At 47.8% G+C, this 18,376-nt stretch overlaps 1 long non-coding RNA gene across 1 annotated transcript in view; it reads right to left on the bottom strand.

Moving 5' to 3' along the window:
- The window catches only part of LOC137203415 (uncharacterized), a 685,692-nt gene that overhangs the window by 14,823 nt on the left and 652,493 nt on the right, over nucleotides 1-18,376 (bottom strand). The window lies entirely within an intron of this gene.

Raw genomic sequence — 18,376 nt, 5'->3', positions numbered from 1 at the left:
GTATGGAAACACAAAAGACCCCGAATAGCCAAAACAATCTTGAGAAAGAAAAACAGAGCTGGAGGAATCAGGCTCCCAGACTTCAGACTATACCAGAATCAAGTAATCAGTAATCAAGACAGTATGGTACTGGCACAAAAACAGAAATATAGATCAATGCAACAGGATAGAAAGCCCAGAGGTAAACCCACACACATATGGTCACCTTATTTTTGATAAATAAAAGGGAAGAATATACAATGGAGAAAAGACAGCCTCTTCAATAAGTGGTTCTGGGAAAACTGGACAGCTACATGTAAAAGAATGAAATTAGAACACTCCCTAATACCATACACCAAAATAAACACAAAATGGATTAAAGACCTAAGTGTAAGACCAGACACTATAAAACTCTTAGAGGAAAACATAGGCAGAACACTCTGTGACATAAATCATGGCAATATCCTTTTTGATCCACCTCCTAGAGAAATGGAAATAAAAGCAAAAATAAACAAATGGGACCTAATGAAACTTAAAAGCTTTGCACAGCAAAGGAAACTATAAACAAGACGAAAAGACAACCCTCAGAATGAGAGAAAATATTTGCCAATGAAGTAACTGACAAAGGATTAATCTCCAAAATTTACAAGCAGCTCATGCAGCTCAATATCAAAAAAACAAACAACCGAATCCAAAAATGGGCAGAAGAACTAAATAGACATTTCTCCAAAGAAGATATACAGATTGCCAACAAACACATGAAAGGATGCTCAACATCACTAATCATTAGAGAAATGCAAATCAAAACTGCAGTGAGGTATCACCTCACACCAGTCAGAATGGCCAGCATCAAAAAATCTACAAACAATAAATACAGGAGAGGGTGTGGAGAAAAGGGAACCCTCTTGCACTGTTGGTGGGAGTGTAGATTGATACAGCCACTATGGAGAACAGTATGGAGGTTCCTTAAAAAACTAAAAATAGAACTACCATATGACCCAGCAATCCCACTACTGGGCATATACCCTGAGAAAACCATCATTCAAAAAGTCATGTACCACAATGTTCATTGCAGTGCTATTTACAATAGCCAGGACATGGAAGCAACCTAAGTGTCCATCGACAAATGAATGGATAAAGAAGATGTGGCACATATATACAATGGAATTTTACTCAGCCATAAAAAGAAACAAAATTAAGTTATTTGTAGTGAGGTGGATGGACCTAGAGACTGTCATACCGAGTGAAGTAAATCAGAAAGAGAAAACAAATACCATATGCTAACACACATATATGGAATCTTAAAAAAAAAAAAAAAGGTTCTGAAGAACCTAGGGGCAGGACAGGAATAAAGATGGAGAGGTAGAGAATGGACTTGAAGAGATGGGAAAGGGGAAGGGTAAGCTGGGACGAAGTGAGACAGTGGCATGGACATATATACACTACCAAATGTAAAATAGATAGCTAGTGAGAAGCAGCCGCATAGCACAGGGAGATCAATTTGAATTAAACTCAAATTGATTTTATTTATTTATGTTTTTGCAATTTAGTAATGTAAATGTTTCAGGCAATGATTTTTCCTTTGGGAAAATTCTGTTTGGGCAGTAGTGTATTTTTACTAATAGTACTTCCTAAATTTTCTATGTCCTCAATTTATATCTCCTATTTCACTTGAGTTGTTTATGAAGTATTTTTAAACTTTCTAAACGGCAGGTTTTTATTCACTGAAGATCATTTAAAATGGCAATATTCAAATTGGTAGATATATTATTCCACTTTGCTGTGCATCTTCAGTTGTTAACTATTTAATTAATGTGTGTTGAACATCTTTGTACATGAATTTCTTTACCTAGAGCATGAATTCTAGTGATAATCGCCCTTAAGGGAACTAAAGCTGATTCTTGGGGGTAAAATAAATCTTACTCTTTTAATGGATAAAGCACAGATATAAACGCAATACATAAACATATAGTGTACCTTGGACTTCCCTGGTGGCACAGTGGTTAAGAATCCACCAGCCAATGCAGGGGACACGGGTTCGAGCCCTGGTCCGGGAAGATCCCACATGCCGTGGAGCAACTAAGCCCGTGCGCCACAATTACTGAGCCTAAGCACCAAAACTACTGAAGCCCGTGCGCCTAGATCCTGTGCTCCGCATCAAGAGAAGTCACCGCAATGAGAAGCCCACGCACCGCAACAAAGAGTAGCCCCTGTGTGCTGCAACTACAGAAAGCCCTCTCAGCAACGAAGACCCAATGCAGCCAAAAATAAATAAATTAAAAAAAAAAACATATAGTATATCTGTGGTATAAAATGGTTGGGGGAGACAAGGAGAAAAGTGTCTGAAAATATTATCTAATAATGGGCCATAATAAAAAGAAAAGGTTAAGAAACACTGCCTTGGGACAGAGGCCCAGAAATGGGATCATTAACTCGAGGGGCTTGAACACTTTAAGGGGCTTGGTACGTAGTCCCAGTTTGCCTTTTACAAAGTTTGTACTGATACATACTATCTCCAGCTATATAATTGTTTTATCCTAATTATCCCTTAGAAAAAAATACCATCTATGAAGTATCCACAAAAGAAGACTTTTATAATCCAATTCTCATTTTGAACATTTAATGAGTAGTACTGTTAAGAACACAAGCTTTATAATCAAACAGGTGTGAGCTGTGTGACCTTGGGCAAGTCACTTCACCTCTCTGAGCCTCAGATTCCTAACCTGCAATATAAGAACTTGAATCTACTGTATTAGCCAGGGTTCTTGGTTGTAAATAACAGGGATTTATTCTGACCAACTGAGGTACAGAAAGACTTTTCTAATGGGATTTGAGTAGCTCAAAGAATCACTGAGAAGATTGGATCAAACCAGGCTCAGAAAACATGCTGGAAACAAGGGAAGATCCATCTGCCCTACTGCCTCTGGAATCCAGATGTTGCTACTAGGGCTACTGCTGGAACAAATTCTCCCTGTCCGCTTTCTTTCTGCCACTTATTCCTGATTAAAATCTGATGGTTATACCAGGTCACATGTCCATGTCCTGGTTGCTGGGGGGTGGGGGGTGGAGTGGGGGAGGAGAAAGCAAGGGTCTGGGCTTTGCAGCAAAGGGTCTTGTCAGCAGTGCGAGAAAGGGAACCCAAAGCTCGTAGAGGGAGAACCTCCCCACACCTGAGAAGGGGGATCAGATGCTGGGCAACCAAGAACACAAACGTCAAAAGGTTTCAAGATGTCTTTTATACCACTTTGGAGGGTCTTTGGGAGGATTACGTGAGCTGATGCATTTGGGAAGAACTCAGTAGAGGGAGGCTGTTTCTACTATGTAACTATTCTTCGTTATGATTCAACTCCTGGCAAAGCCAGTCTCCTGGAGTCAGCCCTACCACCTCCTCCACGTAACCATTCCTGGCCGCCCTGCAAAGTCCAGAGCAAGTCCATGTTCATCAATAACCCTTTCCAGACTCAATTTCTCTTCATCCTACCTTTGCACAGCCCTTTTCTTCCATTTCTTCCATGCTTAATTAGATACGGTCTCATCTTTCTCTGGAATTTCTTCCCCTATGTGTGTATCATTCTCCTACATGACCAAAGGAGCAGGCCACTCAGCAAAAGGAGGTCGCTGGTGGCAGCGTTCAACCTCCCCACCCAAGGGCTCGAGAGCCTATTTTCTCTGTGACCTTGAGGTTGTTGCCTTTCCTTTGGTCCAGCGCCGTCCTTGGTGGTGAGCTCTGTGTACATATATCCTTCATTTGTCCACGTGTTCATTCTTCCAACATGTATTTATTGATGGCACAGGTGTAACGACCGAGGAAACAGAAAAAGACACCTGTTCTCAGAAGGCCTGCAGTCCATTGCGGGGAGAGTGTATTGTTTCCTTGCTGTCTTGTATTTCCGAGATCAGAAGTCAGACTGCGCGAAAATCACGATGCGATTGAGGCTGTGTTCCTTCCTGGAGGGTTTAGAGGTGATCCCATTTCCTTGTCTTTCCTGGCTTCCAGAAGCTGCCTGCATTCCTTGGCTTGCAGCTCCCTTCCTCGGTCCTTAAAACCAGCTAGGATGCATTTCTCTGTCATCACATCCCCTTCTTACTGACTACAGCATGAAAGGTTCTTTTTAAAAAAATTTTTTTAAAGGGATTTGTGCGATTACATGGGGCCCATGCAGATAATTCAGAGAATCTCCCCATCCCCAGCTCCTTACTGAGCCTTCAGAGTCTCTCCGGGCATGAGGATGTGGGCATCCTTGGGGGCCATTTTTCTGACAAACACAGGTATGTGCACAACTAATTAGTTCAATGTTATGAGATGTTCAAATAAGGAACCCTGGGTGTTTAGAGGAAAGAGGGGCCACCTGAATTGAGGGGAGGGAGTGGAGAAGGCAGAGGGGAAGGAGGATCCATCAGGTCCGTTGGGCATTTTTGACCATAAAGCTTTTTATAGAGGGGTGAGCAGATATTGGGCACAGGAAGGTAAGTTACAGACATCCATTTCCTTATTTATAGTGATTCAGAAGATCTTTTCTTAGCCACTGTTACCTTTCACCTCACTCATGGGGTGATGCTACTTTAGGGGTTCCAAACAGTATCTTTTGGTTTTCAGCCCGAGGAGCTGTGACCTGGTGGAATGACCTCTTACATCTTCATGAACAGCTCTTAAAAATCAGGTGGCTTCTCAATTTTCTTTCTTCACTGGAAATTTTTCTGGGTCACCTCAGGAAAGTCTCCTGATTTTCCAACCTAAACATGAATCTTTCTTAATTCTCTGGTTATAGACAGCATCTATCTATCTAAATCTATCTGTCTACCTATCTATCTATCATCTATCTATTATCTATCATCAGTCTATCATCTATCCTCTAACCACCCAGGTCCTTACCCTGATTACATTTTCTAGCTTACTCACTTCCCTGGAATCTCTAAAAATGTATTTTTAAAGCCTGCTCTATTTTTTTTTGGATTAATTTTTATTGGAGTATAGTTGCTTCTATTTTTTTTCCAATAATTCCTGGACATTCCTGGAACTCCCTCACTGCAGACAAATTAGAGAAGAGACCAGTTCCTTCCACTCCAGTGTTATCCACCGTACCTTAAAGGAGGGTCTCAGAAAGACTTGTCCCTTATGCAGAGCCAGAGCAGAACGAGGGGCCAAGCTCTCTGACTCCAAGCTTGTGTCTCCTGAGCTCTGCAGAGCACACCCACTGCTCCCGACAGGAGCTCCCACACCAGGACACACACACACACACACACACACCCCTGTTTAAAGAATAATGCAGCAGGTAGAAGTTCCATATAGGGTAATGGGAGTGCCACAAGACCACACCTGATTAAACGCCCAGTGGCTGGTGCAGACAATAGGAAACTGAGAGGAGAAGAAGGCACTGCGGGGGACCAGGCTGGGAAGAAGTGGGAATACACAAGCGATGGAACAGCGATGGCGAGATTGGCTCATTCCAGGGAGCCGCACATATCACAGCTCTTCAGCACAGGCCCAGAGTCCCCAGGGGTGACTTTCTTTTTCTCTCTTTCTTTTTTTAATTATGTGTAGGTATCATGCAATTGGTTTTTTTTTGTTTTCGTTTTAATATTTATTTATTTTGGCTGCGCCGGGTCTTAGATGTGGCATGCAGGATCTTTAGTTGCAGCATGCAGACTTCTTAGTTGTGGCATGCATGCGGGATCTAGTTCCCTGACCAGGGATTGAACCTGGACCCCCTGCATTGGGAGTACAGAGTCTTACCCACCGGACCACCAGGAAAGTACCCCCAGGGGTGACTTTCAATTTGATCTGTAGCCTCCACAGCTTGGGGACTGCATTGCTGATGTGGTCCAGGGTCACACACGCTGATGGACCACGTGAGACCCTTCAGAAAGTCCCAAGTGGCTGCCAGATTATCTGCGAAATTCAGCTCCTGCTGTAATATTTGTGTTGATACCTGTGATAATGGTGTCTATCTCCTTGGACACTAGATGCCTACCAGCCCCCTCCTGAGGGTCCCTTCCGGCTCCTTCGAGCTATTTCTGTTTCCTCCCTGAGGCTGGGGGCCTCCACACCTGCACACAATGAGCAAGACCCCGCATCTCCTCGCCCAGATGGTGGGAGTCAGCTTCTGTCTTTCAGTTTGAGAACAGAGATGAGTTGCTTTTTTTAGCTTTGCACGGGAAAGTCCAAGGAAGTGGGGAGAAAATGGATCCGCCAGAAACCTTTCCCAGCGCGGCTCTCCTTTCAGCCAACAGACAAGGAGTCAAGAGGAGAGAAGGGAGGCGGCGATTTCTTGGCCACTCCGTTAAACGCCGGCGACTTTGAGGTCCTTCCTGGAGCCGCCTGCTCATTAGGGACAGTGGAGAAACCATCCTTCTTAGGAGGGCAGATGTCCTTTGCCTGCGACAGGCCAAGAGGAAGGACGAGAAAGGAAGAGATGAGAGATTCGTTGTCTTCCGAAAACAATGAACACCGTCAGCAAGGCCCCGTGGCGGCTGCCGTGGGCACCGAGCAGGATGGGAGGTGGCCCAGAGCACAGGGCAGGGGCCCAGCCACAGGGAATGGGAAGAGGTCCAGTAAGACGGACAGAGAGGACGTCCCTGGCGGTCCAGTGGTTAAGACTCCGAGCTCCCAATGCAGGGGGCGCGGGTTCCATCCCTGGTTGGGAAACTAGATCCCGCGGGTCAAAAGGCGCAGCCGGGAAAAAAGATGGACAGAGAAAGAGCGACAGCAGATGGGAGGCAGGCCCAGCAGGGAGGTGGGCGGAGTGGGGACCCCCGGGCAGTGTGTGCGGTGTGCAGGGGGTCAGGGAGCCCACAGTCAGTACCGGGGACCCAGCTGTTGGGATGAAATCAGGGACCAGGCTCTCAGCCTGAGGAAAGGTACTAGCCAGACAGGAAGAGATGAGGTACCAGGCAGGTGACTCCATCCTGGAGAGACAGCTTGACATATTGGGGTGGGACTTCAGGCAGACCTGGGCTCAAATTGCGATTATGATTCTTATCAGCTGAGTGAGCCGGAACCAATTACTAAGTCTCTCTCTACTTCGGGGTGCCCATCCATATGCTACTGTACGGGAGCAGTTGTATTCAATCGTATTTAAGTGTCCTGTTTGGGGTACGATGCTGACACCCCAAGACATGGATGGCAGCCAGGGATAGCCGGGAAGCTGGGGGCTGAGTGGTGTGTGCCACGCCCCCTCTTCCTCTTGACCCCCTCCAGGAAAGTCTCCAGTAGTGTTGCTGACCCGGTGAATGATTTGGTGTGAAGAGATCTTTTGGGATAGCCAGAGGAAGGGGTACAACTGTGCCAGGGCTGGTGTGGAGTAAAGAAGCAGCATTACACTTGAAGGGGGGTTGGGTCCTCAGCTGACTTCCCAGGTTCAGGCAACAAAGGGCTCAGCGACACAGACTCCTTGCAGGGCACCTGCAAGAAGCCATAGTGTTGCTTGCTAGCCAGCGAAGCCAGGGAAGCTGACCCAGGGTTAGATGGGACCCCTCTGTCTGCACTTTAGGTTCAAGGAGGAGCTTCAGGCACTAAAAGGAAGCAGAGGCCCAGACACTGCCCTGGGTCCAGGTGGGGTGAGTCAGGTCCAGGATGACCTGGTGCTGAAGGCCCCAGACCTGGGCTGCTGGGTGGTCAAGGGAGGGCTGGGCACAGGGCAGGGCAGGCTTTGGCATCTAGAACGGCATCGTGGTCTTTAAATGCTGCTCCCAATCTTTCTTGAATTTGACCGATGCCAGACTGAGAAAAGAAATTATGACTACTCAAAAATGATTTTAAAGTTCATGTGTTGAAGCCAAACCTCAGGGTTTAAATAAACAGCTCAGGAATCTCTGTTGCTTATTCAGGGGACAACACAGCAAAGTTGTATTTTTCCCTCTTATTTATTTAAAACTCTTGTTTTTGACTAACCTGACATTTCTTTTTACCTGGCAGCACATCCATGTAAAACGCTGAAACATAAAAGGAGGTAAAGCTCAGAAAGAAGAACGTGTGAACAATTTTGTACGTTCGTAGCGTATAGACTTCCAAAAGCTGACCTACAGAGGTTGAAGGCTTCTCTTCTCCACCCATAAGCATTTGAAACTTCTTCCTTTGATAAACACCTGACATAGAAAACTAGGAGTACTGACCATTTACAACTTTATATTTCCTTGAATACAGACACACTCCAAACACAATTTTCTCCCTCCAGGGACATTTTGAAAGATGCACCATCCATTGGAGAGCTGGATGGAATCATTTGCTCTCCTTTCCCTGACACGTTCAATTCAGGTGGTGGGGACTCCTTCCTGGGGGTGGGGCACTGGGGGGGGTTGGATGTGAGGCCACCAGATGCCACCGGATGACAAATGCACAAAAGCGCCTGGCTTTGAATTCCTTTTGGAGGGGTTGAAAAATGAAACATCTCCTTTCAGTTAAAAATCCCCCTTTAGGGTTGGAAACTGTCTCAGAGTGTGCCCTCGCCTCCCATGGCTGTGGTTTCCACGGCAATGCTGTGGGTGTAGATGGAGAGCAGGGCATCCCTCTCCCAGCAGAATGCTTGTTTCTGTCGGAGCTTCAGGACTCCGTCCAGGTTCCCCAGGCACAACCTGGAGACAGGAACCTTGTGCAGGTGCCTTTTGTAAGAGTGTTCCTGGGTGCGTGGTGTGGAGGCAGCCAAGGGAAGATGATATGAAGCCAAGTCCTGCGGGATCTGTGAGCAGGGCAGGTGCACCTCCATCTGCGTCCTCCTCAGGGCTCAGGGGATGGAGTGTTTGCTCTCCTGTGTCTGGCTAAGGGCTGCCTTCGGGGGTTCAAATTCCCAGGCACTCTCCTCATGCAGGCAAAGTGGCCTCCGGCATCTGAGGGGCCCCCAGTAGAGGCGGCAGTGCCAGCCATGGACAGTGAAAGCACTGGGAAACAGTCATCGAAGGGAGATGCTCAGCGACGGCCGTGCAGTCCCAACAGTGAGACAGCCTTAGCCTCTTTGTTACTGGTAAGTGTCTTCGTGTCTCCAGAAGTTTCTCGCTTGTTTCAGGATATGAACAAAGTACCTCTTGTTAATCCTGATGAGAAATTGCTGATACAAGGTTAGCTCCCACCATTTGATTCTGCTGTCTTGTCATTACAGGAGAATTCAAGACGGCTCTGGCCATCGGGGTTTTTCTCTCTTCTTCTTGGAGAAAATTCATCCAAATTGGGATGAGCTACCTCTGGCTCTGGTTCCCTGTTCTGTCTCCTCTTTCAGGGCTCAGCTGGGGATGTTGGTGATCTGCTCCAGCTTACCTCTCTGCTTTCATTTCACACCACTCTTCCTCTGTAGCCATGTTTAGTACCTCCAGCAAAGCTGGATAAGGCACCTACCCTGTGCCTAACACTGTTTCTGGCCTGGAGAGACAAACAATAGGGATACCATTCCTGCTTCCAAGGAGCTGGTGGTCCAGGATGGAATACAAACAAACAAACAGGTGATAACACTGGTGAGGAATAAGTGTTGGTACCCAAGTGCAGGGTGCCAAGGGAACGAGCAGATGGGAGGCCACCTGGGCTTGGTGGGCTAGGGACGCTTCCTGGAGGAGAGGACATTTAATTGGAGATGTAAAGGGTGAGACGTCCTAAGCCAGGAGAGGGGTGGGGAGGGCGGGAAGCAGGCTCCAGACAGCATGGGTAAAGGCTGAGGCGAGAAAGGAAAATTCATGTGATTGAAAGATAGAAAAATGAGCCAGAAATTGAAAGCTAGAAGAGGTAGAGGTGGGCCTGGATGAACAGGCAGAGGCCAGCTCTCCCAGCACGCGGTAAGCCAGCTCAGCGAAGATGGGAACCACCAGAAGCGCTGCATTATCACATGCTCCCTCACCCTGTTCCGGTGCCCCAGTAATTCCAGGTGATGCATCTGCCATCCCAGGCCTCACACTGCACCGCGCTTGCCTGTTTCCTTGTGTGTCTCTTGCATCTGGGCTGTGAGCAAGCTGAGGCGGGACCATCCCTGCACCTCCGGCAGGCCCTCAGCCTTGCAGAGTAGATGCTGCCCATCTGGGGTTGAATGAACAAGGCAAAGCCCCCATCCTCACAGAATGCCCACGGGCTGGCGTGGTCTTGCCAGTGAGCTCACTGGCCTCCCAGGGAGATGGTCTGGGGTCAGCTTAAGGTAGTCGACAAGAACAGGAAGAGAATGCAGAGGCAGAGAGGGACAGGATATTGAGAGATGGAGAGAACTAGAAAAGGGAAAGAAAATAGAAGATTTATGTCAGCATTGGGGGCTTCTCGGGGAAAGGGAATACAAGTGCAGTTCGTACTACAACTGGAAAAGAACCACAGCAGATCACCTTCCAAACAAAAGAATACAGAAGAGAAACAGTGCACAAAAGAATAATGGGCCGAGTCAAGGTAGAAAGGCTGTAACCGAGGATGAGTGATGGTGGTGGCTTGAGTCCCTGCCCATCAGATAAGAGCACGACTCCTCTGAGCCCTCCAAGCAAATCAGAATGGTCAGTACCCACTGCAAAGCTGTGCTTTGCTTTTATGGCTTTAATTAAATTGAATTAACTATACTAACGAGGGCTTCTGTTTGCCTCACTCTCCAATTCAAAAGGGTCTATTTTAGCTGTTGAGCAGAGTGTTTATGAGCTGGAAATCAGAGCTGTGTGCATTTGTTCTCATTTTGTCTTGTTCTAGAAGGGCAGGCCAATCTTTTAAGAGCCAAATTACCATCACAGGAATGGAAATGAGTTACACAAGGCAGCCCTGGGTCCTTAATCCTGTCACTTCACGTCTGTGAGTCCCACGGCATTGGCCAGCATTCTGGGTAAAGTGTAGCGTTCGGATGCCGGAGACCCAGGTCTCTCCCTCTACTAGCTGTGAGATCTTGAGCAAAACCCTACAGAACAGCCCTAAATCCATACAACGGGAATGGTGGCAACACCTACTCCTCGGGGTTGTTTGGGGATTCAGTGTTGCACATGACAGCATAAACCATGCCTGGTATCCAGCAAGTGCTTAATAGGTGCTGCCAGCGACACATGTTGGTGAAAAGCCCACAAAATCCCTCTTGTTCTCAGAGGGCTGAGAACAAGAGTCCGTTGCTAGGGAGGTAAAGCCTCTGTCTCCCCTTCTACCTCTTGTGGGTGCCTTTGCTGTTAATCCCGAAATAAGTGCTCATTTGCTCCGGGGTTAAGAGGGATGGTGCGGGCAGAGCACTGCTCTGTTCCCACAGCTTGTCCCTGTCACTCCGTGGGTGAGGTGACACTGTTGTCCTTCACTGTTGCCCCACGATGACAAGACTCTCCCTCCCTGGACCCCTGGTGTCCGTCTCTCTTCCCCATGATCACTTCCCGGGTCTTACCTGCAGCTTCCTTTCTAGCTTTCCCTTGAATTTATTTGTATATATTTCAAAATGATCATCATCGCAATAAGTCTAGTTAACATCTGTCACCACACACAGTTACAGAGTGTTTTTCCTTGTGAAAAGAACTTTTAAGATCTACTCTCAGCAACTTTCAAATATGCACCACAGTGTTATTCACTACAGCCGCCAGGCCGTACATTACGTCCCCAGGATGGATTTATTTCATAACTGGAAATTTGTACCTTTTGATACCCCTCACTTCCTGGTTCCACACCCTCCAGTGAAATCAACCTGCTTTGAACCTCACCGGAGGTACATCCTCAATCCTCCACGTCTGAAACGCAAAAGCCCTGAGCACTGCAAGTTTTTGCATATCTCGTAACTCGCGTGAGGCCATTATAACCTGCATTTGCCCACCTAGCGTGTCAAGCGGGTTGTGACACGTAAATTATTAATACGTTTGCTTACAGGATGCTAATCTGGACTCCCAGACCTCGCCGTCAGGGGAGTTACATAATTCAAGGAATGCACGGAACTACTCTTCTAAAATTGGAAAAATTCTGAATCAAAAACACAACTGGATCTCCAGGTTTCAGAAAGGACCCGCACACCGGTAATAACAATGGCCGACCTTCCCAGAGCATTTATGCCGTGTAATCCCCACACAGCCCTGGGGTTAGTTTCTTTTTGCTTCCCCCTTTGGCCGTGGCTGACGTGCAGAAAGATTAAGAAACCAAGCAGAGGTTGCACATTTGACCGGCGCAGAGTCAGGACTGGACCAAGCAGTCTGGTGGCAGCGCCTCTGCTCTTCACCACCTCTCTTTGCTGCCTATGTTTTCTGTTTCATCCTCACTGACATATGAATTAGCTGTTTAAACCAGAGAAACATGGTACTTTGTGGTGGTTCAGAACACAGACTTGGGAGACAGAATGCCTGAGTTCAAATCCCAGCTCCACCACTTAGCAGCTGTGCAACTTTGAGCAAGTTACTTGACTTCTCTACAACAAAAAAACAGAACAAAGGAAAATCAACATTCACTCTGTCTTGAAAATTCAAGTACAGAGGGATGATATATTATAGTGGCTTGTGTTTCTCCTGGGGCTGACTCTTAACAGACCTGCCGTTCTCAAGGACTTTCTGGATGGTGATGGCAGCCTTTGGCAGTGGGAGGCGGGCGTCCGTGCGGCCAAGACTCTCCCATTGCGGCAGGGGGCGGGGTACGATGCACAAGCAAGACCGGCACGTGCTGTGGTTGGGCCCCTGGGCGGGCAGCCAGCCGGCCTGCACTCTACTGCAGCTGTCAGTTCACTCTGTACTTGGGGGGACTTTGGGCAAGTAATTTATTCTCTCTGCCTCAGTTCCTCAGCTGTAAAGTGGCATCCTGTGCATTAAAGGAGTGAAGACATGCAGCGCGTTTAAGGCCTGGAACATAACAGGTAATCACTGTGTTATTTATTATTGCTGTGTTCCAATCATAGTTGTGCAAGCAACCTCTTTGAGTGTTCATTTCCTTCTTATAAAATGGAGTAAAAATACTTACCTTGGGGCCATTAAAGTTTAACTGGAATCGTGTACAAAGTGGAGTTTATTGAGCTGGATTTGATAAATGGCAGCCTTCCCAGGAAGAGGGTTTTTTTTTCCTGAGTTTTCTACACTTTTTTAGATTCTCCATGACATCTTTTCAAACGCAAATCTGGTAACACTTCCCTGCTTCCTGGACAAGACAAGGTGGGATCATTGCTAGGAATGGCTTGAAGCAGCAGTGAGGAAGGAAGGCAGCCACCAGCTGACTAAAACCACCACGGAGGGAAACATTTAGAAAGTTGCATGCGCGCTAGGCACTTTTCGAAGCATATAGTAACTTATTTCAATCTCAGAGCACCCTTTGAGTTACAACTATCATTATTTCCATTTGCAGCTGTGGTCCTCAAGCAGAAGTGGGATTTGGACCCCGGGGCATTGGGGCTTTGGCACTGGCCTTGAATAGGAGCTCTGAGGAGAGCGGCTGGGCATGCGTAGAAGGAAGTGAGAAGAGAGGCTGGTTAGAGCATTGTGAGCACCAGGCCCACCTTTGACTTAAAACAATTCCTTGAAGGAAACACGAGTCCATTTATTCTTTGTCACCAAAGCAGCTGCAATCTCTTGTCCTGCATGTCCTTGTAATCATTTTTTTCCCACTTCCTCTCCCGCCTTCCCCTGGCCGCCTCATGGACATGGGCAGGGACAAATGAGGCCAGAAAACTCCAGTGACCGCACACAGTGTCCTTCTCTGTGGGTCACCCACTCAGAAGGTCAGCACAACAAACACCCCACTGCAAGGACTGTCCCTGAGAAGCTGGGGGAGGGGGGGCGTGTCCTACTGGGTCTCCTGCCCCACCCAGTCCAGAGCAAGGAGACTGCTGATTGGAGAAGGAACATTTGGGGGTGGGCAGGAATGAGGTGGGGGAGGAGCTGGGACCTCAGCGGAACGCTTACTTTGGGCATATTGGAAGATTATCTAGGAGGCTGGAATTGGAATGAGCTTTTGCCTGATGACCACTGAACACTTTGTTAACCTTGTTTCCGTAAGAACTAGAATTTGAGTCAATCACCTTAATACTCATTATTTTTAAAACCACAAATGTTAGAAATATAATCCTGATTGTTAACGTTACTGTTTGGGGGAGGTGGGGAGAGATTAGCCAGCTTCTGAATCATCTACATGTCGTACACTCCGTGGTGTAACTAGAAGATCTTATATTCCTTTTCCCAACCAGAGATACACAGATATACAACATGATTCTTGAAGTAACACCTAGTTTATAATTATTTTGCATACTATTTGTGTGTGTGTGTGTGTGTGTGTGTGTGTGTGTGTGTGTGTTTTGCGGTACGCGGGCCTCTCACTGTTGTGGCCTCTCCCGCTGCGGAGCACAGGCTCCGGACGCGCAGGCTCAGCGGCCACAGCTCACGGGTCCAGCCGCTCGGCGGCATGTGGGATCTTCCCGGACCGGGGCACGAACCCGTGTCCCCTGCATCGGCAGGCAGACTCTCAACCACTGCGCCACCAGGGAAGCCCTTACATACTATTTTTAGGAGATAAAAAAACATTTTGCTTCAGATTAAATCGCTGTCTAAATAAAATCTAAATATTTTTCTTCCTGGGCACAGCTTTCTCAGGTCATGGCTGTAGAATGAGGCTCTCGTTTCTCCCGTTATCGAAAGATTATATGAATCTCAGGAAAAGAATGCCGGGCGAGTGATTTTAGGCGGCTAAATCACCTAAAACCAATGATTCTAGGTTCATTGATTTTAGGTGGCTAAGAGCAAAGATTTAGAAAGAAGAAAAGACAGAGGATTTATGGATTTACGTTTCCTCCAAAAGACAAATGACCCAGGAACATTTTTTTTCCTCAGCACTAGCTCTAATCAATTACCTTTGTTACTAAAGAAATAAATAATCTATAAAGTGTAACAGAGTTAAAATGCACTGGGTTCTAGTGTTTGGGGTTACTTGAAACTTTCTTTTTTCGGGGGAGGGGGTCTCTCTCTAGAGCTGAGCTTTAGCTAATTCCTCGTTATGGATTTATTTTTCCTTTTGCCTGGAGTCTTCATCCACATGAGACAAATTAAAGAGGTTTAGAAGAATCACAGAATGTCAGGGCTGGAAATGCCCTTGGAGATGCCCTAGCCCAGTGCCCGGGTTTACAGTTAGGACACGGAAGCCCAGAGGGTTGGAGCGACTCGCCCGGCATCACCCAGCGGGGGCGGCCCAGGGTCCTCGGGGTCGAATCCGACCCGGGGCTCACGCAGCCCTCCTCTGCTCTCGACCCTGGCCTTTGAGCTGTCCGTTCTCTCAGCACTTCGAGTCAGAACCCCCTTCTGCTCCATCGGCACTCCCACTCCCTTATCAAACAAGGGGTCTGGGCGTTTGAAATATTTCCACGCTGGACTGGCCCGGGTTCCGGTTCCTCCGCGCCGGGTTCGGCGAGCACGCGGCGGGGCGCGGCCGGGCGTCTGCGGGCGCGCGCGGCGACGCCGGCCCGGGCGGCCAGTCTCAGCGCCCGGCTCCGGCGGGGCGGCCCCGGCAGCGCCGCTCCAGGCTCCCAGGGGTCAAGTCCAGGTTGAGGCGCTGGAAGGCGGCGGGGGAGGGGCGGCCCGGCCGCGCCCCTACCTCCTCCCCTCCGCCTTTTGCGCGGAATTTTGGGACCGTTCCACCGGAGTGGTATGTCTGCACAAACATCATCAGCCTCCGGAGCTGACACGTTGTGCATTTTCAATTTCGCCTTACAAACTGCGGCCTCCTCGCGTTCGAGAAGAGGCTGGAGACCTCGCCTCTCCGCCTTTCTGTTGCATTTCTGGGCGCCGCCTTCTCAGACACAAAAGGGAGAGGCGCGCCTCTCTTTCCTGCACCCAAAGGTGATGTCCCGGCTGCATTCGTAACGCACCTCATTTGTGACATTATATTTGGATCGGGAGGAAATCTTTTCTACTCACCTGGAACTGACAAAACGTGGCTTCATATTAAGGTTTACTTTTTAATCTCCCGGGGCGGGAGAAGGGAGCAGAATCCTCTTGCCACCACAAGCTGTGACAAGTGGCGACGGCTGGACCGCCGTCTGGGGCCCAGAGGTCGGGCGCGCTCCTCTCTACTCCTTTGCCGGCGTCCACGCGTCTCCCTCACCCGTGTCCCTGCCACCTTCCATCGGCCCGGTCCTCCCCCCACCTCCCTGCCTCGCTCATTTCTCGGAGAACAAGCCGCTTTCAGAACCTCCTTTCAAAGGCACCACCTTAAAAAAACAAAACAAAACAAAAACGATTTCAGCATCCCTAAATCCTCTGCTTTTTTTTCCCCCCTCTGATGGGAGCGGCATCATTCTCCTCCCTTTGGGTAAGAACCTCAAAGCTGAGGAGACTTCTTTCAGGGTTTGGATTTTGAGGCAGATCATACAAATTTCGAAGATAAAATCCCTGTGGCAGTTTTGACTTAAAACATGAGGCGAGTTAACAAGGAAAGCAGCAATAAATTCAGTCCGGGGCGTGACCCCGTCTTACAGTGTCCAGATTTCTGGCTAAGTTGTCAATTTGATGTCCCCTTTCTCTGCCGGCCTCTTCGATCCCTGTCTCAGGTTGTGCTGTTTTCGTTGGTTCGCTTTTGTTCCACTGCCAAGTTATCTCTGCCATAACTCTCCACCTACCCCACCCCTATTTTCTGACTCTGTTTTCCAAGTTCCTTAAGCATGACCAGGATAATACACCCACACCTTCCCTGCGCAATCGCTCAAGTTGCTTCCCTGGTAGAAGTTTTGAAAGAAGCTTACACATCAGAACATTTTGTTCATCTCTCCCCACATACAGGCTGGTGAAAGATGGAAGGACTTGGTATTTGCTGGAAACGAAAACACAGGGAGCTGCTGGAACCGATACCAGGATGTTCTTTTTGTTCTTTGCACAAGGTGATGGCATATCCTTCACATTCTATGTAAGAACAGCCCATAAGGACATGTCGCCCCAACTGGACAAGAACAGTACCAGCAAGGGTTAACCCAGAAGCACTTAATGTGCCTGAGTAAATGGATCGGACCATGTTAGACTAATAGGCTGATCACACTGATAAAGTTTTCCCAAAGATTCTTTCCGCTTTATGATTAACAGTTACTTTTCTTCAAAGGCAATTGGGTAAACGGTGTTGGTTTTAGGGCGTGGAACCCTCATTCAGACAGCTACACACAAGTCTGCATTAAACATGGTATTATCTTTCCTGCTCCATTAGATTTAGAAGGAAACCACGATATCATTACATACACATCACACAGTGTTTTCCTCTTGATGTTCTGCAAGTCAAAAGCAGGGAGATCAAACGCCATCAGCACGCTGAATAAGTGCTTCTTAGAATAAATTGTCCACGAGGTAGATAATTCCAACTGTCCACTGGGCAGTGTAAGAAATGAAAGCCAAAGGAGGATTTTCCTCCGCACATGAAGGTTGCTCAAAGCACATCTCTGTTAGTGGCGTCCACTTGCTCAGCCTTAATAATAACGACATTGATAATAATAATAACTGCTAACATTCACTGGACACTTAGGATATGCCAGCACCTGTGCTGAGTGCCTGCATACATGATCTCATTTAATCCCCACAAAACTTCAGTGAGCTGGGCCCCTGTTATTCCAATTTTATAGATGAGGAAATGAAGTCAGCAAAAGGTTATGTCACTTGCCCGGGGCCACACAGCCAAGAAACAGAAATGACTTTAGAGCACCATTTGGAACTGCCTCCCATACGATTTCCTACTGAAAAGTCAGTGGCAAAGCCAATCAAGAAATGAAAACAGATCTATTCAATGGTTCTGAGAAAAGCTACCGTGAAGGGAGCACTTAGTATAAACGAGGCACATTCAATCCTCCCAGCTGCCCCTCAAGGTAGGTACAGAGTTATCACCTCCAGTTTGAGCTTGGGGCAAAGAGGCTCAAAGAAACAGAGTAACTTTGTCAAGGTCTGGGCCTTTCCTTTGCACCCTGGCTTATGGCCGTGTGAGCGCGTGTGTGTGCACGTGTGTATGTGTGCGTGCGTGTGCTTATGTGCGCGTGTGTGCATGCGTGTGTATGTGTGTGTGCATGTAGGGAGGAGGGAGACAGAGAAGTCCACTTTGGGTGAGTAGCAAGACATGAAATCTTTTCTTTACTAATCTCTCATCCTCAAATTCATATCAAGTGATTGCAGTTGCTGAGGTGTCCCTGAACAGAGGCAGGGGTCAGGGGATTGTCTCTGAAGGACAGGTAAGGTCTGGATGGTGGGAGATGAAGGGGCACCAGCTTTGCAAAGGGCTAGAGGTGGAGATGGGCATGGCGGTGAGGAACGAGTCCGGCTGAGCGGGGATTCGGTTTAGTGACTGAGCCTGAGTCTAGTTCATCCTCAAACACCCCTGGGCTAGTGCATGCCTGGCGAGTAAGTGCTCACTAAATGTCAAGTTGAGTTAAATCAGTGGGATCTCCTGGATCCTCTCCCATCACCACCCTGTGCCCTGCTTCCTTCCCTCTTCTCTGCCTGCTCGTCTTGGATCCGTCAGTTTCTTGCCACAATCAAGAGACATTGTTGAAATGGAGAAACG

Source organism: Pseudorca crassidens, chromosome 12, assembly GCF_039906515.1.
Source record: "Pseudorca crassidens isolate mPseCra1 chromosome 12, mPseCra1.hap1, whole genome shotgun sequence".
In the NCBI taxonomy this organism is placed as follows: Eukaryota; Metazoa; Chordata; class Mammalia; order Artiodactyla; family Delphinidae; genus Pseudorca; species Pseudorca crassidens.
The sequence above is the reverse complement of the archived record's forward strand: the minus strand, read 5'-3'. Positions and strand labels throughout refer to the sequence as shown.